The following is a 22,731-nucleotide window of genomic DNA, read 5'->3' as shown; positions in this document are numbered from 1 at the left end:
TCTTTTTACTGAAAACTTTCCATTGTCTGAATGTACCACACTTTGTTTATCCATTCAACTATTGAATTACATCTTGGTTGCTTCCAATTTTGACAATTATGAATAAAGTGGCTATAAAAATGTGTGTATAATTTTTTATGTGGACATAAGTTTTCAGCTCATTTGGGAGCATGATTGCTGGATCATGTGGTAGGATTGTATTTATCTCTGTTACAGAATAATTTTGTAAACATTCTAAAAATAAAGAAATGAGGCGCTTTTTCAGCATAGGACATGGGAAATAGTCTTTCTTCCATTGCTACTCCAGTCCTGCTCAATAATAGGTCTCAAACACTTAACATGTTAAGCTTTCATCCTCTACATTTCTTTTCTTGAGGAGCCTCTGTACAACAAGTCAGAATCATGTAGACCTGTGTGGTGAGGGAGAAAACCAAAATGCCTTGGACCAAGTTTCCTAGGTGAGATTCCTGTCTTTTTCTGGGGCTAATGAGCTTTGTAATGAGGTAAGTCAAGTTTGATTCCAAGATCTGCTATTTATCAACTCTTCCTGGCAGTGACTTAACCTCACGTAGCCTCAGTTTCCCATCAGCAAAATGGTGATAGTCATAAGAGCATAATGGCATTGGAGAAAGGATTTAATGAGGTGGCTTATGCAAAGCTCATAGGACAGAGCTGGGGATGTGGGAGACACTCAACAAAAGCTTAGTTCCCCCTTTTGACTAAGACTACTTGAATGCCACACTACACTTTCCCTCCTCACTAAACTGGGGTGATAGCCCACCTCCACCCAGGAGATCAGGAAATCTCTCATAAGTCTTTCAAGTGAATTCTTGAAAAAGTCTTGAAAAGACTTCTGAGAATGAGTGACATTCTGTGGAAATTGTTAGAAGTAGGAGGGAAATAGACCTTGGCAGCTCTCTTGATAGCTTACTCCTTAATGCTTTTTAAGGTATTACCCTCCCTGGATTATTTGCATTTTAAGTGAGGATTTCAGGAGATAATATGAAGGAATTAGCGTCCAATTGAATTTTAATCAATCTTGTGGTTCACTCCCCTTAATCTGCCCCAGGAAATACCAGTCTTTCTGCAACATAGCCTAATGTATCCTCAGAATTCAACTCAAGACTCTTCAAACAACAATAGAGTGTGGAATCATCTCTCCAATAAGGACTACAAGTTCAAATGAAAGGAAGGCAGTGTTGAGACTGATCGGAGCCTTGTGAAAATGAGACTGCTGTTCTTTTATGGATGTGAGTGTAAAAATTATTTTTTGTGGAAATCTATCTCTATCCTTAGGCGTGTTAGCCCTAGCCACCACAGGGAGTTCCAGGCAAGGTTAAGTGACTTCACAGAGATCCAAAGTGCTGAGATCTGTTGATCACTTCTAGGATATGTCAGATTTCTTAGAGCTAGTTCTGTGCTTTTAGTAGCATAATAAATGGTATCTGCTTTTTGTCTCCCAGGATGATTACCAGGGGAATTAATAGCTGTTTAAATGCACCAATATTATGACCATCTGCCAGACATAGATTCCAATATTCTTTCCCCAAGATAATTTACTCTCCCAATTTTCAAGATTATATTTGCATCGTGGAACCAGTGTTTTCCCTTCCTCAAAAGAGGGTAGGACCCATGTCTTATTTGTCCCTATACTTTGTAGCATGCAGCCTGTATACATGGTGTTGAATATCTATTGACAAATGCCATGGCCTTATTGTAAATCAGGAAGTTAAAGATGCCAATTCTCTCTTTACAATGCAATTACCAATCCAATGGTTAATAATGTCCACTTTACAATTTACAAATTCACCAAATCACAGATACCATTATAGCATAGAATTTCTCCCATAAATTTCAGTCAAGTATCATTAAAAACTTTTAATTGAACCCTTAAGACCTTTATAATTCTATAAATAGAGGAGTAGACTCATTTATAAAGCAAGTAATATGATTTCTGTCTGGAAAATTTATTGAAATAGTTTGAGAATGGCCTTTCCTTATTTCTTCATGGAGCAAATGGTAAAAGCATTCATATCATGGATTTAAGCCACTGCCAATGTGGCATTCCCTCTCCAAAATTTATCCCAAACTCCTATTTTGCTGTATAAGCATCATCTATTTCTTAGATCTCTTAACTTTCTCTTCACTTCCATGCCAACACTCTTCACTGGTTGGTTGGATTTGTTTGGTTTTTTTCTCTTTGTTCCTTTGTTTAACAGGGGCATTTTCCACGAAATACAGAGATTTTCTTGCTTTATAAAATGTGCGTGGACAGGAAAATGAGCTCAGAACTGTAAAGTCAGGCTGAGATGAGGATGCTTGGCACTGAATACTTGGCTCCAGGAAAGTGACACCCTCCTGCCAGTGAGCCTCCCCTCAGTGTATAGAACTCCAATGTGTACCTCAGCAAAATTCAAATGACTACATTATGTGGACCATTGGAGTTACTCAACAATAGTCAAAACTGTACATTAATTTTCTGAATGTCAATGGTCTCACAGTGATTTTTTAAAAATTCTGATACAAGCTATAAATACACAGCCTTTTTGAGACACAGTGGGAGGAAGACTAAATTAGTGAGCCCTGTTGTGAGTAAGGAGCTGGGTTCCTTGCTTTATGCTCTAGAGACATGACATCATTTCATTTTCTCAGTAACTTTATAAGGTAGATATATTGTGCCTATTTTTACAAGAAACTAAAGCTCTGAGATGATTTAAACTTGTCCAATATTATACAACGAACAGTTGGCTAGGAAATAATTCAAAGCTGGGTCTGTCTGACTGGAACCTTGTTACTCAAAATGTCCTCAGACCGCAGCATCAATGTCACCTGGGAGGCTGCTGAAAATGCAAAATCTCTGAGAAATTTAAGCCAGTTTGTAGAAAATTATAGACTGAAGTCTGCCAAACCTCATAGCTGCCTAGGAAAGAATATGAAACTAAGAATCTGAGGCAGAGAGGGATGGAAAAGATGGACCAAGTTGAATTCCCTAGTTAATTAGATAATCTAAACTTTGAATCTGTTCCATTTCTCTCAGAACTTTGTACCCCATCCTTAGGTTGCTTTAGATTTCCTCTTTCTAACATACTCCTCTGCTACTCTTTCATATCCTGATTAGTGTCATGGCCCCAGTTGCTCAGGCCTACTCTGGAGGTCATCTTTAATTATTCTTTTTTCATTGTCCTGTACGTAGCCCATCACAAGTTCTTTTAGATACACCTCTGAAATAAATAGCAAAAATCAACCATACTTCACCATCACCACCATCATCCAAAATACCCCATCTCTTTCTGGGGTGGTCTTATAACTCACTATTCTTCTCAATTCCTCTTTCAACCCCTGCTAGTCATTCAGGGATGGGGGGAGGAAGGAACTGAGGGAAAGGAAAAGAGAGACAGAAAGAGAGAGGAAGGAAGGAAAGACAATAACCTTGAGACTAAGTTTGCCCACCATTACAGAAATGACTACAAAGCAGTATTGGTATGAAAAAAGATGAATTGGATTGGAGTATTTTGGTGTCTGTGTGGCATATCCCTGGGGGAGCTAGTTGCCCCCAGCAGCCCCTAAGGTGAAGCCCAAGAGCTCATCACTTGTATCTGGAGCCATGACAGTTTTAACACCAGGAGGACTCACCTTTGTGAGGCGAGGGCTGGGACAGGGTCATTGTCATAGAACACATTTTGGAGTCAGTTCTTCCTTCAGCCTGGTGAAAGTTGTAAGAGTGAATTGGCAACCATTTTAGGACTTCCACAAGCTCCAGAATATGATGGAGGAGTAAGAAAAAAAAACCCATATTTTGATGACTGGAATTTCTGGATCAGTGTAGGCCTCTGGGCTATGGTTCCAGGGACCAAAGGCTTGGCATATTAAAATTTATGGAAGGTTCTCGGCCTTCACTGATATTCATTCTGTTTTACTCCAATCTCAAATTGCATTTTAAAGAAAACAAAAGGAAAAATTATATTCTTTAAACTCATTTAGTAATTATGTGCATTTGCCAATTGGATAAAAAAACTAGATGCCAATTTATTGCCAAAAGCCAAGTGAAACTGAGGTTAAATTTTGTATAGAGTTACCCAAAGAAAACTGCATGTAAATATAGTTAATATTTATGTCTAGAACTATCTGTACACCTATGTACATTTACATATATAGATATATAAGGACATATCAGATGTCAGCTGATTTCCAGACAGCAAAGCTTGCAATATTCTATTGTAAATATACTGTTCGAAAGCATAATTTTTTTAGTCATTTGCTAGGACCAGTCTATCCAAAATACACTTTAAATAATGATATGAGATACATGGAAAATACAAGGAAGAAAAATTTATGAAACCACTAATGCTGAAATCAAACTGATAAACGCAAGGCATGCCAAAGTCTGAAAGGGCGTGATACGGGTACACAGCCCGCTGAAGTGGCCAGCCAGGCTTCAGAATGGCTCTCGGCTCAGTTGCAAGGGACAGTGTAGGATTTTCTCATCCACCCTGTTCTTCTTTGGTTTCTGTATGAACCTAAATAAATATATTCTTTATCTGGAGGAGTGTGTCCACCTTCTGGGTGAGTCTGGTTTTTGGCTTCAGAGAGGAACCAAGTATTGAAATTGGCCGTGGAAATCCCGGTTTATGATGCCTTCGAGCCACAGTCTTGTTTGCTCAGGGAGAGGAGTTGGCTGCTGAACTTCAGTGAGCAGAACTGATCAACAAAGTCAGGACACGGAAAGCCCTGACAGGCTCCAGCCTCCTCTGGGATGAGGCCGGTTGGGGATTTGAGCCTGACATAGAACCTGTGACATCTAATATTAAAGACCCATGAACAATGGCATGTCCCCAGGAGGCTTTTTCTCCTGGACACTAAGGAGTGAACGTCGTGGCCGGGCGACCTTCTCTTTCCTGCCCTGTTGTCTGAGGCTACGCAGAAATAAAATGCATCTTCTTTTGAAGAGAGTTGTGGCAACAATGCATAATAGTTGCTATTTAAACATCTTCCTAAGATAATTAGCAAACAAATGACCAGGTTATAAGCTGAGTGAGTGAATTTAGAATTTCATTTTATCCTTAGATTTCCCTTCCTTAAACCTTGAGAGCCAGTACATTCAACGGAGAGTATAAATAAACTCCACATTTTGGAGGCTGGACAGGAAAGTCTTAACTTCAGTACAGTCACCAGGAGAGCAAGATTCAAGGGTGCAGGGCAGATCCTGGTGTGTTTCTGGTTTTATCCAGTTGTGCATTGGTGGGACAAAGGTTCAGTAGCAGTAACTCTTTCAGTATTACTCCTCCTAAGATGTCTCTGATTCCTCTCGACTAATTTCACTGACAAAAAGCATGTTTTTAATCTGTCTGCATCACTGAGCCAACTGAGAAAAGGGAGAACATAAAACGAGTCCCATGCCTTGTGAATTATTGAAGCACGTTGTCAGCAACTATAAATCCTGGAGATGGAGCCTCAGAAGCAGAGAGAATACAGCCCAACCTGCAGAGCCCAGTGAGAAAAAAAGAAAGAAGGAGAATCACTTTTGAATGGAAAATTGAAGACATCCCTACTTAGATTTAGAATATGGATTCGGGGAGCTCTTCACAACCAGCCCAAATCAAAATTAACCTTAAATAAGCCTTCTTGGATAAAGTTTTTTACTATTTCTATTGTACTTATTCTTTCCCTAACATCTTACCTGGTTGGGATCAGAGTCAACTAAAGTGATTTAAATGAGAAGTTTCAGCGGAAAAGCTTGTGGGCACTTAATATAGGTAACTCATGAAAAAATTAGTACATAGCATAAGCCAAGCTTGTTCATCACCAGATGGAACTAAAATGGAGATACTGAATATTTTCATGGGGTTCATGTGAGTCCCATTCTCTCTGTCACCAGTTCTAATTCATTATTTCTTCATTCAGTAAACATTTTCTGGGATCTCTCAGTAACTTTCTCTCTGTTCTTTTTGAAGCAAACACTCTTGGGAAAGTACTTAGAACTCTCTGGCCAGCAAAAGGATAAGAAAAAAAGTCTTTATTATGGTGTTAACCAACATTTTTCTGTTACATTAATTCAGGAGTTTATTTTCATCCATCCTACATTATTAAATGCCAGGGAGTAGCTAAATATTAATCATGAATTTTGTTTCAAGAAACACCGTGGGCTCCACAGACTGATTCAGAGTGGATTCGTGACCTAAGATCAAAGGAAAATAGAGGCTATTGGGTGTCAGAGCCAGTGCTGCCTGGCCTTGAGAGAGGCACCCTTCCCCTCTCTGAGCCTCTGAGACCTGCATTTGACCCAAAGAGTGAATGCCTCCTTGAGTTTGGCATCCTAGGAGTGTGGGGGAAAAGGAACCCTCCTACACTGTTGTTGGGAATGTAAATTGTTGTAGCCAGTATGAAGATATGGAAGTTCCTTAAAAAACTAAAAATAGACTTACCATATGATCCAACAACCCCACTCCTGGGCATATATCCAGAGAAAACTCTACTTTGAAAAGACACATGCACCCCAATGTTCATAGCAGCACTGTTTACAACAGCCAAGACATGGAACAACCTATATGTCCATCAAGAGATGACTGGATAAAGAAGCTGTGGTATATATACACAATGGAATACTACTCGGCTATAAAAAAAGAATGAAAGAATGCCATTTGCAGGAATGTGGATGGACCTAGAGATTATTGTATTATGTGAAGTAAGTCAGACAGAGAAAGACAAATATCATATGATATCACTTATATGTGGGATCTAAAAAAAATGATACAAATCTCATTTACAAATCAAAAATAGACTCACAGACATAGAAAACAAACTATGGTTACCGAAGGGAAAAGGGCAGGGGAGAGATAAATTAGGAGTTTGGGATTAACAGACACAGTATATAAAAATAGATAAATAACAAGGATCTACTGTATAGCATAGGGAACTGTATTCAGTTTCTTATAATAACATATAATGGAAAAGAGTCTGAAAAAAAAATATGTGTATGTATAGTTGAATCTTGTTACTGTACATCTGAAACTAACATCATAAATCAACTACACTTCAATAAAAAACAAAATTAAAAAAGAAAAGTTTGGCACACAGGCACCTCATTGCCCACCCTAGTCCAAGCCCTGCCTCCATGATACTTTGGTGAGCTTTATGACTCCAGAGACATCCTGGGTACGAAGAGCTTGTTTTTATTGTCTCTACGTAGTGTAGAACCAGTAAAAACTGAAAACAGCTCATCCTGGCTCTAAGGTAGTCACACCCCCAAGCCCAGCGGCAATGGCTGCTTTCCAAAGGAGCTGCCCAAGTCGGGGGAGGGAGCTGTACCAGGGGAGGTCATGGGGGCACTCTCTGGATGCTGACGCTGGACATTCTTGCTGGGTGTTGACTGCTTCTTTGGTTCCTGTCTTGTGCTTTGGCTCAGAGCTTGGCCAACTGTGACTTTTGGCTCTGGTTCCTTTTGGGCTTCTGCCTCCTGGCTTCCACACAGTCTCAGTAGCAGACCTTCCAGCTCTGACCATCAGCTATGTCCTTGATTGGGTTTGTTGCATTCCTTCCCTTTAGATCCCCTGAACTTTTCCCTACAATCCTGGCCTGAGGTCCTAAGGCCATTTCAAAATCCACAGGCTGGTGACTGATGGTGTGTCCTGGAATGGGGAGAGGAGACCAGAAACGTCTCCTTTTGTTCTTTCCCTCCATGAAAAACAGACTGAAAAAATACAGTCTACCCTTCTGGGCTGCCTAGGTGTGTTATAAAGATTAACATCCGTGAAGCCCATGTGAATTAATGTGAAAAGCAGCCATGTAGAAGATTGCTAAGCTATTGCCTTGGCAACATCTCCATGCTAGGAAGAAACCCATGACACAAGCTGCCATAAAAGAAGGAGGCTGTTATGTTTTTACCAAATGCACCAAACTATTTCCAGGTGCCTCTTGTCCCCTTCAAATTAGCCATTGTGAGAAATTGTCACTTATTTCACTTATTTCAGCAGTTAAACCCCACTCACAAAAACTGTTTGGAATGACCTTTTGATATTTCTTGTAGGGCTGGTAGCACATGTTTTCGAGTAGCCTTAATGGTAAAAAGTCTTTATTCTATCAAGATTGTCCTGAATTTAAAACCACCCAATCTGGAGGGAAAGTTAGCCATGAGTCTAGGAAATACTGGACAAAGAGAGAGAGAGACACACACACAGAGAAACCGACTGATTGATTCCATCTATAACTATAAAAGAAAAAAAAAAGCCCTAATCCTAAAGTGGTAAGGTGGGTATGTGTGTCTGCATGCACACGTGTGGGGGGTGGAGTGGTTGTGCGTATGAAAATCTGAGAGAGAGAATATTCTCACTATTTCGATCTGTTGATAGAGTAGTGACTTTGTGTCCCACCAAACAAAGAATGCAAATCTAACAGGCCATGTGTGCTACAGCTTCCACCCCTGTCAGGAAAATTTCTCAGCTTCAGTCAGATTGGAAGCACAAATTTTTTTTTTTTTTTTTTTTTGAAACAGATGATGCTGTCAGCTGGAAGGCAGAAAGTCCCATGGGGCACATCATGGGAATGTCTTTCTACCCAGGATTCACATGGCTTTGTCATCATCTTTGATCTTTGCTGCCAAGATGACCAGCCAGCAGGGCTGGATGGGCAGACTTGTGAATGCTTTCAATTGAATTTTTGAGGAAAAGGTTACTTTGCAGACTGGTCCATGTGCCTCTAAGCTGAAAGCTCTCCCCTTCCCCACCCTAATCACGCTTCCTTTTCCCCACTGCCACCAGTCTCTATTTCCGGTATTCCCTCCCTCAGGCCTCTCTCAGCCTTTATAAAGATAAGCAATTATTTTCAGCTTCAAGAAGGATGCTGCCCCACAAGGAGCCTTCCAGTTGCAACAAGGATGAAAGAAGGTGGATGATTTACAGGTCAAGGGCTACCCGGCAGATACCGTGGGATACTCTGCTGTCAACACCAAAGGATGGGTGAGCGTAGTTTTGCTAACCATAGAAAAAATCCGTAAGAAAAAAAAAAGAAAAGAGGAATCTAAACCTTTCCTCCTACTCTTGAGGAATCTTGTTGCTTCTTTCTTTCTCATTGGTAGCTAATTCCATTTTTAGATGCCTACGAAAGAGACAGAAACATTCTTGCTTTGTGAGTTCTGCTATTTCCTAACTCATACTGTGTGTGATCTGGCCAGACTTGTTCACAATGTTTCCCGGACCCTCAGGTGGATCCGCCTGATGGCCAACATCTAACAGCTATGTCAGGACATAGGAGCTCAGCTTGTATCACTGCTCTTAATTCTCAGATGTACTTACTGTTCACCTCCTCACCCTGTAATTGGCATATCTACCTTCCCAACTCACTAGTACCACCAATTGCCACATTTCAGGAACTGCTTTCACATATGTCAGAGTATCCTAAGGCCCCATGTAAATGTTTTTTTTTTCCTATTTTTATCCTTTGGGTAGATTACTACAATATTTTAGAATGGATTAGCTGGGTCCATTTTGTCCTGTTGCCTAAATTCAATTCAGCTTAATTTTTATTTTTGGAATCCTTGCTAAGAACAGATATTAAAGTTACAGAAGGTACAAAAAGTTAAGACATCATTTACAATCTCATTGGGTAGCTTTTCAAACACAGAAAGGAATGTAAGTTAGAGTAAGATAGATGTCTTAGGATGCATAAATGTCCCTGGGGAAGACTCAGATACAGCCTAGTACTTGTAGATGTAAGTGCATGATGAGCATGGGTGTAAGACAGAAAATTTCACTGAAACTCTTCATTGAAAGGATAATAATTATACATGTTCCTTTTGCTTCCATTAGCTATTAAGCTGCTGAGTGTTCTGTAGTTCTACTGAGGACCATTCCTGGCTCCCAGGTTAATTTGCTCGATGACCACAAGAATTGTTTCACTTCCTGTTTTTCAGTCTCAGTAAGTAGAAATGATCATTCCACTTCCTAACTGGGCAAGAGTTTAATATGAATGTGTTGGTAAGGCAATTTGAGGTCTTATGTGATCAAAAGGAGAGGGAAGGGTCAAACTGTGAGTCCTAGAAGAAAAAGGAAGATTATTATTGTTCTGAGAGATTGAGGAATCTCTGCTTCTGCTTTTCTGCCAGAAAGGAATGCCCACACATTGTATCAATTCCTGACGATTTCACCAATGACAGGAGCACTCAGGCCAAGTCACGCACACTGACTTTGCTTTCAAAATTGGAGTTAGAGACAATGAATCTGTTTATCGATGCAAACAGAGCTCACACTAAATTCATATAGTGTCAACTCCAGATGGGTGCTGCATGCCAGGACGACAATAGGAAGTAAGGAGAGGGCAAGGAAAAGACAAGACCCTGGTACAGATCCCGGTGACCTCAAAGAATACACAGATAATATAGAAGATGAGTGTGAGTGCGTGCAGATATTATTCCTGCACACACCCAACTCCATCACTGCCCACACTCAATTCCATCATTCTTATAAATGGTCATACATAAAAGAATAGTAACTTAATTGCTTTGTTATCTTAGGAAGAAAAAATATAAAGTGTTTAAGTCATCCATATTTTAAGTGGTTAATAAATATTATTAAATCTTACTCAATATACAACATTAGTTCTATAAATTACACATTATTTCTATAAATTAAGGAGGGAGTTGGATAAACTAATAAAAGTAAGGGAAACAAGTGAAATAAGTACTGATTATAAACAATTTTTTTAATAAAAACTGAATTAATTATAAAATGCCTCTTCCTCCCATTCCTTTTAACTCCTTTTTTATTGAATTTGCAGTGACCTTTTCATATAAATATTGACAGTAGGGAACATACAAACATTTGAATTTCTTAATGTTTCAATATTTAAGTTTTAAAAAATCATCAAAGTATAGTTAGTAGAAATTTTTTAATTTTAACAAATCCTTATTGACAAAATGTGCTAACTTGGATCTTTGCATCATTTTGAAGGGCATCTTTATGCAACAGTTTGTAAAGCTGAAACAGAAGGAGATGGGGAAAAAACTTTGTTTTTTTCACTTTCAAAGTTCCTATATCTTTTTCACCAGAAAATGGACTCTGAGTTTGCAGTCAAGGGCGCGTCAATTGTTGTCTTTCCAAAACAAAGGATGGAAAAAAAAGATTACTCTTTCCCAATGCCTGCCTGTTAGTTAAGATACAGTGAAGCTCTATTTCTTTTCGTTTTTCCTTTTTCTTTTGGCAGAAGGGTTAAATGGTCAGCCAGTTTGTTTCTGTCAAGTGAGTCTGTCAAAATGTTCAGTCAAGAGAATGGACGGGGAAGAAGTTGCTAGATATTGGGCCATTCTCCCTCATGCTATCCACAGCAGTGATCAGAGCAACATTACTCTACAGAACGCTTGAGATCATCAAATAAAATCCATAGCAAAGTTCCAGCCTACAGTGTGATCATGCCTAGTGACTACTCCAAATGGCTCCACTATCTAAATTTTCATTTAATAGGTCAGATTCTCCTACTCTTACGTTTGCATTAACATACTGTGAAATTCTTATTTCATGACTGTGTAAAGACTCTCCTATAATTGTACATGTGCAATTTTAGGCACAGCTTCTCAGCTCTGTAGCACAGCATACCCAGAGTGTCTGCTGGTACAGTATGGGGCCCCCCGGGTCAGGTTTGGAAGACACTGATTAATATTCTACCTCCTAGACTAATACCTCTTACTTAAATTATGAACTCCCTCTAAAGGAAAAAATAAATTTTAATCTATATTATTTTATTTTAGTAAAAGCATACAACTAGGTATAAATTTGAAACTTTAAATACTTATACAACTATAAAATGAAAAGAAATTTACAATTATATACTATTCATGTTAAGAAAAACTCCAGAAAACTCAAGTTTGCAACATTAGTTTAATTTCATGAATGGCGTTGTTTTGCTGAAACTAGATCTCTGATGCCGAAAAACAGAATCTCAGATCCAATTTTAAATATACTTGCTCCAGAATGGTGGTTACCAGGGACTGGGAGGTGGGGGAAATAGGGAAATGCTGGTCAAAGGACACAAGCCTTCAGTTACTAGATGAGTAAGCTCTGGGGATCTCATATACAGCATGGTGACTGTAGTTAACAGAACTGTGTCATGTACAGTTCCTAAGAGAGTGGACCTTACACATCCTCACCACACACAAATAAAAAATGGTAACTAAGGGATGGAGGTTAATTAACCTCGTTGTGGTCATCATTTCACAAGGTATACCTATGTCAGATCATCACATTATACACTTTGAATATACACAATTTTATTTGTCAATTGTAGCTCGATTAAATAGAAAAGAATTAAAAAAATAAAATGTGCTTTCTCCCACCGTGAAGAAGATTCTCCATGGTGTATAAAGCCTAGTCCCTAGCACATCGTTCTGTATAGCTGGATTCCTTTCCAACTTCATTTCCCTCTCTATCCCCCACTCACCCTTCACTTATTTCCAAATGGATAACTTGCCATGACTTGCCATTCTCCCAGGAAAACCCAGCCCTCGGAAATGCCTGTGACTTTGCCCTTGCCGTCCTCTCAGGCTCCACTCTCCTCTGCCTACCAACATTCTCATTTTGCTCTAAGGTCTGGCTCCACTTCATGAAGTCATCTTCCAGCCCCGTGGACTTAAGAACTGCACCTTCCCCGGAGTTTCCAGAGTGCATTACTCACATCTGCTTTCATGTTGCCTCGTGTTATGTTAGCTATTTATAGATCTGTCTACTACATTATTAACCTTATTTAAAAAAAAAAACACAGCTTTATTGAGATTAATTCACGTATCATACAGTTCACTCATTTAAAGTGTACAACTGAATGATGTTTAATATAGTTACGGAGTTGTACAACCAACACCATGAATAATTTTAGAACATTTCATTTCTCCCAAAAGACATCCTGTACCATTAGCAGTCACTTCCCACCTTCTTACACCCAGCCCTAGGCAACTGTAGATTTACCTTCTGTCTCTATAGGTTTGCCTATTCTGAACATTTTATATAAACAGAATCATCCAACATGCAATTTTTGTGCACATGTAAATCTTTTAAAGGCAGAGACCAAGTCGTATTGAAGGAAGTAGGAGTTAACGAGCAGGATATGTGACATAAGAGAAAGAGAGTGACTTGGGACTTAGACCCAAGTTAAAAGCTCACTTCAGCTATTTTTGTAACTTTGGACAAGTCACTCCATCTCTCTGAGCCTCCATCTACACATCTGTAAAATGGAGGTAACAATTCCTCTCTTCAAAGACGATTGTGAGGATTAGAAAGAAGGTATTAAATTTCTAGAAAAGTGTTTGCTCAATAAATGGAAGCTGTTATTTGTTTTATCTCTGTAAACCCAGCACCTGGCCTGTAGGTAGTTGTGCATGTTGATTAATTAATTAATGGATGAGTGGTGAAGAATTCTAATGCTTTTCCTTCAGGATGCCAGTGGACTGTCAACAACCTAAGGGAGGAGATAGAGCTCCCAGGGCTAAATCTGTCCCAGATGGTGTAAAATAGTTCCTTCTCTTTCTTAGCCCCTGTTCTCCCTCAGAGACTGGTCCATGGAGAGAGACAACAGGACTAACAAACTAATTCGGGATCTGAAATCAGAGGGGAGAGCTTGGGCTCTGGGTCTGATGCTGGCACTCAGGACCACGGCACTTTGAAAAATTAGCTCATTCATCACAACTTCTAGCTTTCATTTCTACATATTGCTTCATCAGGTAATTTCTGCTTTCCCTATGATAGGACAAAAGAAGCTTGAATCATACCTGGAAAATGTCTGAATTCTCCTTTAGCTAGAAGAGCAAGACCATCTGAACAATGAGTAGAAAAAAGTACAGAAAGGGAAAGGCATAGAATAGGCATTGGTCCAAAGGAAAGAATAGTCTGACTACCATAAAACAAATTATATCTCGAGATGTCCAAGTAAATTAGGAACCTTTGCCATAAGAACAATGAGGCTCCCTCACAGGGAAGAAAAGCACTGGTGTACCAACTCAATTCCCCAAAATAAAGGGAAGAGAGAGATGTAAAAAAAAAAAAACAAGTCATAAGAATTCTTAGCTGAGTCATATGTATAATAAAGGATGTCATGATTGAAAGAAATGGAATAATCTGCCTTAAAACAAAAAGGGTAAACATGTGACTCAATCTCTATGGAAGAGAAAAGTGGCAGGATTTTTAAAGAAGAAAGGATCTAATTTCTAAAAGATGTTAGTACAAGTTACATAAGTTTCCTGTATTTAATGTTTTTATAACCATAATCCTGCAAACCATAAGAATAATGAAGGATATAATTACTTAATTGGGCAATTTTGAAGCAGTTTAGTTTTACCAAAAGAAAGAAAAAAATAGAAATGATCTTGGAAACTTTTGACTTTTCAACATTTTTTATAAAGAGCCAAACAAATTTCCTTCTAGCTAGAAGCAACTGTGTGAAATTCAGATGGAGGAAATTCAAATTGGTGTCATGGAAATGCTTGAATTGATCAAGTCCAGCCCTTAAAAGCAGGCTGAGGAAAATTTCAAACATAGTCATGAGGTAATGTCCACCATTACTGGCAGAGAAATAGGCTGAGTGTTCCCACCTCAAATTGCTCTAACTCTTTAATTTACCCTTTCCCAAATAACATATCCTGTGATGAGAGAATGTTTACCTTCTGATTCAAGGGAAGAGGACCGATAAGTTTTTCCATCCACTTATCTGTTTAAAAATGATGAAAAAAGAAAAATAATAAAATGTTAAAATAAGAAAAGAAAATGTATCAGTTCCTAGTAGGCCTGCACACATAGGTTCATAGACAAAACATTCTAAAATCTCAGCTTTCTTTTGTGTAAACAAATGTCCTCTCCAGAGAGAGAAACCCTGTTTCTATATCAAACACACACAAGTGGGAACAGCTCCTAAAACTCTAAGGATATTTGGCCACTGTAAATAAGATATTCTCTGAGTACCTAGGCCTGCAGTGGATTGATTTTTTTTTTATCATTATTTTCCAGATACCACCAGAGATGTAACAAAAGTGTTTGCTAACAGCTTCTGTAGTGAAAGCTACCTGAAGAACACGCCCAGCTCAGCCCCAACACTCCCTCATCACGGTAGGGAAGCAACATCTGTGTAGCTCTGACGGGGCTTCTTTTTGGTGTTAAGAAACTCGCAAGACTAAGACAGGCTTTCAATACTGAGCTTCCGTGGAAGGGATCCCTCAAGCTTGGGAATTGGGAAAGGAGGGAAAATTGAAGGAACAAAATATTAGTATTCAGTATTGTGCTAACTGAAGTAAACCAAAATCCAGACCCCAAAGAGCCAACATGAAACTCACTGTAAGAAATGAACAAAATGCAAACATCCTCCAGTGTAAGACGATGGCACAGAAAAACTGTCCTGATTCACTAAGCTTTCTAATCCTTTCTAGTTTTCATAATTATCCCAGTTCTTGCCCGAGCATTAAACGTGCTAGTTAAATTGCTCTCTGATAGGCCACAGAAAATTAAGACTTAGTGTTGGGTTTGTTTTTGTGCACCTAACATTCCCCCAAAGTTTTGTTTTTTATTTTTTTCAAAAACTAAAACTCTCTTAATCCAGGCTAGTAGTCACTAGAATCCTGTCCTATCATGGACTCTTCCAATGACTCAATACTTTACCCAAATTAAGTGCATATTTTTTTATTTCTCTCTCGTTTAGTTTCTCTTTCTTAATATGGGAACATGGTACCTATCATTTGCCTCAATAGAGTTAATGGTGAATGTTCTCCAAACATTAGCTCACAGATATTTTTGTAAACAAACATGAAGAGCCGTTTAATATTGGAGCTGTTAAGACACACTATTAAAATACTGATATAGAACATTATAGTAATAGCTTCATAGTGGCTAACAGAGCTGAAAGCCATAAACTCCAGCCCTTAGGATACCTTATTACTGTCCACAAATTTTTTCCTTCTCAGGAATGGAGAACCTAATGGTCCATTCAGTTTTCCCTTTATCATCAAAATAGTTTATATTAACAAAAATTCAGTCCACTAAAAGGCTACGGCCTGTGACTCAAGATATTTTAAAACTGACCAAAATATCCTCCATTGGACATCTCAGGTTTCTATTAGCCCAGGATAGGTATGCAAATCTAACTTACTACTTAATATTATAAAGGTTAGTTTGATGGGCTGTTTAAGTCAATTGGTAAAACAAGTAGAATTCTAAAACAGGAAAAAGCATGTGTAATCCACTTTATATCCGTTATCATGGGGCCCAATTCACTAAGGTGTTGGCTTTTTGCTACTTAAGGGTACAAAGATTCCAGTATCAAGTGGGGGTATTGGACTGGATCCCCTCTGCCCTCACTTTCTGAGAAAGGTTACGTGGAACGACAGGAAGAGTTGAGGTTTGAACTCCCTATCCCTACGTTAGATTTCGGTTTTATCTGTTGTACGATATCGAACAAATCATTTAATCCTTCTGACTCTTAGTTTCTAACACAAAGTGGTAAGTGAAAAAAAGCAGCAGTTGGTTAAGAAATCTCCTGCTTTCTACCTCATGCAGTCACTGTAAGTTTTAAATGAAGTTACGACTTTAACGTGGTCAGCACAGTGCCCGGTGTATGGAAGCAATCAACAAACATGATTGTTGTTGTTGTTGTTGTTACTACTTTAGTTTCCATTTTATTAATTTTAAAATTCACCCATCATGGCTACTAACCACCTCCAAATCTTGGTATAAGTGACTTCATCACTTGGTCACTGAGTTTATTTATCTGAAAAAATACATGGTTGGAAAAAATGATCTTTACTAGCTTCTTCTAGATCCCCAAATCTCTAGTTTTACATTAACAGGAATCTATCACCTCTGTCTCAATGAAGGTTTATACTCACTGAAGGTGCTCCCTCTTTCTGACTATAACTCTGATGTCCTGAAAATCTTGTTTCTTACTTATGTGTATTTTTCATCCCATGGAATACTTTGATGGTAAAAAGTAGCTTGGACTTCAGGTGAGTTTCTACCCTTATTTATGCCAGGGAACTCAGAACTGAGGTACTGAAAACCGAGGTAAGAAGAACCCAAACAAAAGATTGTATTTTCTGTTCATAGGATCATACATTTTCCATTTGGGTTTTCTCTGGGCTTTAGTTCTCTCGAAGGAAGCCCTAGTTCTAAACTAAAGCAGACAAACTAGAACTATCAAAGTGCTACAGAAAGAAAGTTGCTATTGTTTTCATCATGTGGGTTGAATCACAATACTGATCGATTACTTCCCATACACTGAAGAGTGGAAATTTCAAGTTGTTCTACGATTAGAAACTGCAAATGGTCCATTAAGACACCATTGACTTTGCTGAAGGATGACTGGCTAAAATTTTGTAGAACGACGTTATTATCAGTATGAGTCCACTTATATCATGAACAGTAACTTAATGATGGGAAAGCCAAACACAGCAGAAGTGAAATGCACACTTGCAAAAATGGTGAATTTACTGTTTGCCTTCCTCTGAAAAGTCGTAAGTCTATGGCTGAAAGAGATGTTTTTACTGGAGGGAATGCGGTCTTCACGCCCACTGAATCTCAGTGCCTTTTGCCTGTGCAATAATCCCTCTCCTTTTTACATCACCAGTTTCCCTCTGCTGCATCTTTGTTCTCTGCACACAAACAAAATGCTGTTATTTCTCTCAGAAAAATAGAAGCCTCTCTTGGTCCTTCACGCCTCTCTAGATATCTCCCGTTTTCTGCTTCCTTCTGTAGTAAAGCACCTCGAAGGCACAGAGCACATTCACTCTCCATCTCTTCTCCCACGCTATCAGGGGTCTGACTCCTGTCAGGGTCTCCTCCATTTCAATAAAAACACTATTTCTTTGCTCACCATTAACTTCTGTGTTGCCAAATTCCAAGGTCCATTCTTGGTCTTAGTTGCTTATCCTCCTTATTGAATCATTTTCTCAGTTTGACTTCCAGATCACTCCCCTCTCCTGCTTGTCCTGCCTCAGTGGCTCTTCCTTCGTAAACTTCTTTCTTGAGTCTTCCTCACCTTCTCTACCTCTAACGTTGTAATGTCCCAATGCTGAGTCCTCAGACATCGCTTCACTAATTATGTTTATTCTCTAGATGATCCCACTTGTCCCATGACTTTAAATACCATCCATATACATCCATATATATATAGGTAGATAGATATCTCATCTGATTCCCAAATGTCTCTGTGTCCAGGTCTTCCTTGACCATTCTTTCTAAAATGAACCTTTCCTGTCATTTTCTTTCTTCTTCTTCTTCTCTTTTTTTTTTTTTTTTTTTTTTTTGGAGAGGGGAGCACTTTTAAGATCTACTCCCTCAGCAATTTTCAACTATATAGTATAGTATTATTAACTGCAGTTACAATGCTGTACATTACATCCCCAGGATTTATTTATTTTATAGCTGGAACTTTGCACCTTTTGACCCCCTTTACCCATTTCACGCCCCATCCCCTACCTCTGGCAATCACCTGTCTGTCCTCTGTATCTATGAGTTTGGTTTTTTCTTTTTCTTTTCTTTTCTTTTCTTTTTTTTTTTCTAGATTCCACATGTAAGTGAGATCATATGGTATTTATGTTTCTGTGTCTGATTTATTTCACTTAGCATGGTACCATCAAGGTCCATCCATGTTGTCACAAATGGCAGGATTTCCTTCTTTTTTTATGTCAGAATACTATCTATCTACCTACCTATCTATTTATCTAACTATCTATCTATCTATCTCTATATATCACATTTTCTTTATCCATTCATCGATCAATGGACACTTACATTGTTTCCATATCTTGGCTGTTGTAAATAATGCTGCAGTGAACATGAGAGTGCAGGTATCTTTTCAAGTTAACATTTTTGTTTCCTTTGGAATAACACCAAGGCATGGAATTACTGTAGCTCTAGTTTTAATTTTTTGAGGAAACTCCACACTGTTTTCCATAGTGCCCACACCAATTTACAGTCCCACCAGTGGTACACAAGGGTTCCCTTTTCTCCACATCCTCACCAACACCTGTAATTTCTTGTCTTTTTGAGAACAGCCATTCTGACAGATGTGAGGTGATATCTCGCTGAGGACTGGGTTTGTATTTCCCTGATGATGAGTGATGCTGATTAGTGATGTCATTTTCTATTCCCTTTCCCTGCTTCTTGTCTTTTCACAGCACTTACTCTTTAGCAGTGATTTTGTATCATGTATCTACTCATTTATTTGTTTGTTGTGTCCTGCCCTGACCCAGAGTATGAACTCCAAGAGGGCAGGAATTTGATTTTGTTCCCTGCTGTGTCTCCAGCACCCAGGAAAGGGTCTGGTATGGTATATATCAGGTACTCAATAAATATTTGTTTAGTGAGTGACTGATGTCCAAATTCACTCTTTCAAATTATTCACCTCCTTTCATATAACAGTGTCAGACAAGCAATAGCTTTAGCTCTCAGGTGGAATTACACAGGCTGCCTATGTTACTTGCCAGTCAAAGTGCCAGGATGGAGGAGGTTGAGCTGTGGAGCACCGTGAAAGGGGGTGCTGAGGAGTGGCAGCAATTCTAAATTAACCAGAGAGTGGCCAACCCAGTGCTGTCCTCTGCAGTTGCTGGTATTAGGGTGGGGAAACAATGGCATGGGAGGGCCTTAGCACAGGGAGGCAGCTTCATGCTTTCATGTGAAGAGTAGAGATCACAGGGCTCCAAATGGCAAACAGGATTATTCGGGGAAACTGTCAGATGACCTGGAGCAGAAGAAAATTTGCAAAGCTCACAGGAGACTGCCACCTTAGTGCCTATTTCCTTGACTTCAGAACAGGATCATGGCTGCCTGCAGACGGCCTGATGTTCAGTCCAGTACCAGACAGGGGGATGGGCTGGGACAGGTATTGTGGGGCTTGTGCAAAGATAAATAAAACAAAATCTCTGTCTTCAGAGTGGCTGTAGACTTACAGGAGATGACAAGACACAGCTAATAGAAGGAAGAGCATTACATAACATGTAATGTGCTCAGTGGAGCCATGGAATCATAGCAAATTACATCCCTAAAGGAGGCTATTTCTGGATTGTATTTAAATATAGAACTCCTCTCTTGGGTACAAGAAGAACAATTTACCAGTCTCAAATCTCTTCATCTGCAAAATGTGGGCTTTTAATAGAAATCCTTTTTGTTCCATGTCCTTCAGTTCTAAATTGTTATCATTCTTAATTCACATACATGTAACCCTGTATACATACATATAGATATATAGATAACAAAACCTCATTAATTGGACTTTGCAGACTTGGGATTTAGGATCAATTGTCAGAGTGAGGCTGCTTGAATTTTGATTTTGTTCTGCCAGCAATATTAGTAGCTTGTCCAACAAACAGTGTAAACAAATTATAAAAGGAATGTTCGCCAACTTTAAAGAACAGACTGTTTCCAAAGTGCTCAGAACTCCTATTTGTAAACAAGTAGCTAAAGTGGAGTCAGCCATGTGGACAGATGTTCTGATACACTTTTTACATGTCCCTGAGCAAGGGCCCCTGGAGAGAAGGGGGTTGGCATACAAGTTCCCTGATCCTCACTTTGCCTCAGAGCATCAGGAGTCAGAGCTTGAACTGACTTAAGGAGAAGCCGGAGGAATCATCTCAGAAGCAGCATGACCTTGCCACTTACCCCTGGAGCTTCTACTGCCTCTCTTGCTCTGGCAGTAAAAAGTGCTTATGAAAAATGTGTAACAGAAAAAAAATGTATCCTTGTTTGATAGGTTATTATGTAAAATTCATTAATCTTTAAAGATTTATCAAATGCTTACTATGTAGGAGGCACTATTATATAGTCTCATTACATTACGGATTTTTTTTAGCACCATGCATTTATTTATCCACAGCTCTCGAAAATATACTAGAACATCTCATTATTGTACCGTTAACTCTAATGCAAATTTCAGTTTCATTGCCTCAAAAGACTGCATGTATACCTCACAGGAAAATGGGAATCATACCAAAAACAGAAATGCAGGTGACTAGAGAACACTAAAACTTAGCAAAAAGTGTTTAGGACTAAGGTGAGAAGAGCTAAAATTCAGAATGAGATGCAAATTGAAAAAAGCCAGGAAGGGAATGAAAGAACAGATCCTAGAAACTGCACAACTAGGAAATTTCATTATATCTTGGCCAAAGGATCACGGAGTGAATCCTGAAGAGGAGATGGATATAGGAAAGCAGCAATAGGAGTCACTCAGGCTACCAGCCTCTCCCCGCGGCTGAGTCAAAGACTAATGGAAAAGGGCCGTGGTCTCCAATCTCTGAACACGTTGAGGTCATTTCCAATTTGGTCCCTTTCCTAATGCTGCTTTCCTCACTCACTGTCTGGCTTTCGGATACTGTTCATTCTCAGAACCTTGCTGCAGTTCCAGCTCCTCCTCAGTGCAGCCCTCTCTACCCAAAATGACAGCCACTTTCTGGAAGCCCAGTGAACGCTTACAACACTGCTGTTTACCACTCAGCCGTTCTTTCCTGGGTGTTGAGTTGTTCGGGATTAGACTACAGATTCCTAAGGACTTGTACCTTAAACCTTTTCATAATTTATGAACTTATACTTATGAGAAAAGTCTTACAAGCGATAAAGATTAAATCATATTAATTATGTTTTGAATGGCATGTGTTGATTGAAAAGAGTAATACTGTAGGAAGTGGAACTATCTTGGAAAATTTGGGATGTATGGTCCTCAATATCCATTGCACTTAAACTCCTGAAATATTTTTGACTGCATGTTGATTGATTGATGAATGATAGTAGGAGATTTTTCTTTACAGAGATCTTTCACTCTAACCTATGTGTTAATGAGGTATGAAGGCCATTAGTGCAAATAATCAGATAACGTGTCCCAAGTTAGACTCAAGATATTCATCACTACCACCCTCTAAAAACTGCTGAGCCTCCTGTCTCCTCTATCCTGATTAATGACATCACCACTCAGCCAGTGACCTAAACCAGGACACTGGTGGTCACCCAGCACTCTCCTTACTCTCATATTTGATTCCTCATCAAATTCTGTTGAATCTCTCAGATTCACCCCTGCCTCTCTTTCAGGCAGCTTCTACCTTGGTTCAAGCCTTAGCTTCCCCACCCAGGCTCTATGGTCATTTCCTAACTGGTAGCCTTGTATCTGGTCTCCCCTCTTTCCAGTCCATTCTACATACATATGAGGATGATCTTTCTAAAATGCAAATCTGTTCATGTCATCCCCCTTTCTAAATATTGCCGTGATTCCTCATGTCTAAAGGATAAAGTCCTAACTTTGCCTGTCATTCAAGGGCCCTCATAATCTGGTCCCTGCCGTTCTTTTTCATACCAACTTTGGCCATTTTTCTACATACATCATACCTTCTACCCATGCTGAAGCTGTCAGATTTTGAAGTGCCATGCCATTTTATCTCACTATGTAAAACCATCTTTAACTCTATATCCATTTGTACTGCTTGAGTTAACTAACTTCAGACCTAACCCAAGGGCCAATTTCTTTCTTGACCACCTCTACAAGTCTGATACCTTGGTCACCACCATGCCTGGTAAATATCTTCAATATATTTGTTTACATGCTCATTTTACCAACTAGATGCTCTCTACCCTTGGGAGGATAGGGAGGGACGTAGCAGATTCCAGGTTGGAGAGAGAGTATATAGTTTGGGACTTCATATATTACCATCACCATAATGACTACTCAAATGTTTGCTGAACACTGGCAAGCCAGTGATGGCAGAGTTTAAAGGAGGAATTTCAGGGAAAGGGA

General features: G+C 39.1%; 1 protein-coding gene across 2 annotated transcripts in view; it reads left to right on the top strand.

Annotated features, from left to right (window-relative positions):
• The window catches only part of CCDC122 (coiled-coil domain containing 122), an 82,169-nt gene that overhangs the window by 7,360 nt on the left and 52,078 nt on the right, over positions 1 to 22,731 (top strand). The window contains exon 2 of one of the 2 annotated variants that reach the window (XM_031466036.2): positions 14,976 to 15,074. The gene's annotated coding sequence lies outside the window, so the exon portion shown is untranslated. Of the gene's footprint in view, positions 1 to 14,763; positions 15,075 to 22,731 lie in introns of those variants that run through there. The other variant, XM_064493139.1, reaches the window with a different exon arrangement.

The sequence above is a fragment of the Camelus dromedarius genome, chromosome 13 (assembly GCF_036321535.1).
Source record: "Camelus dromedarius isolate mCamDro1 chromosome 13, mCamDro1.pat, whole genome shotgun sequence".
NCBI lineage: Eukaryota > Metazoa > Chordata > Mammalia > Artiodactyla > Camelidae > Camelus > Camelus dromedarius.
Note: the sequence above shows the minus strand (reverse complement) of the source record. Positions and strands in the feature narration are given on the sequence as shown.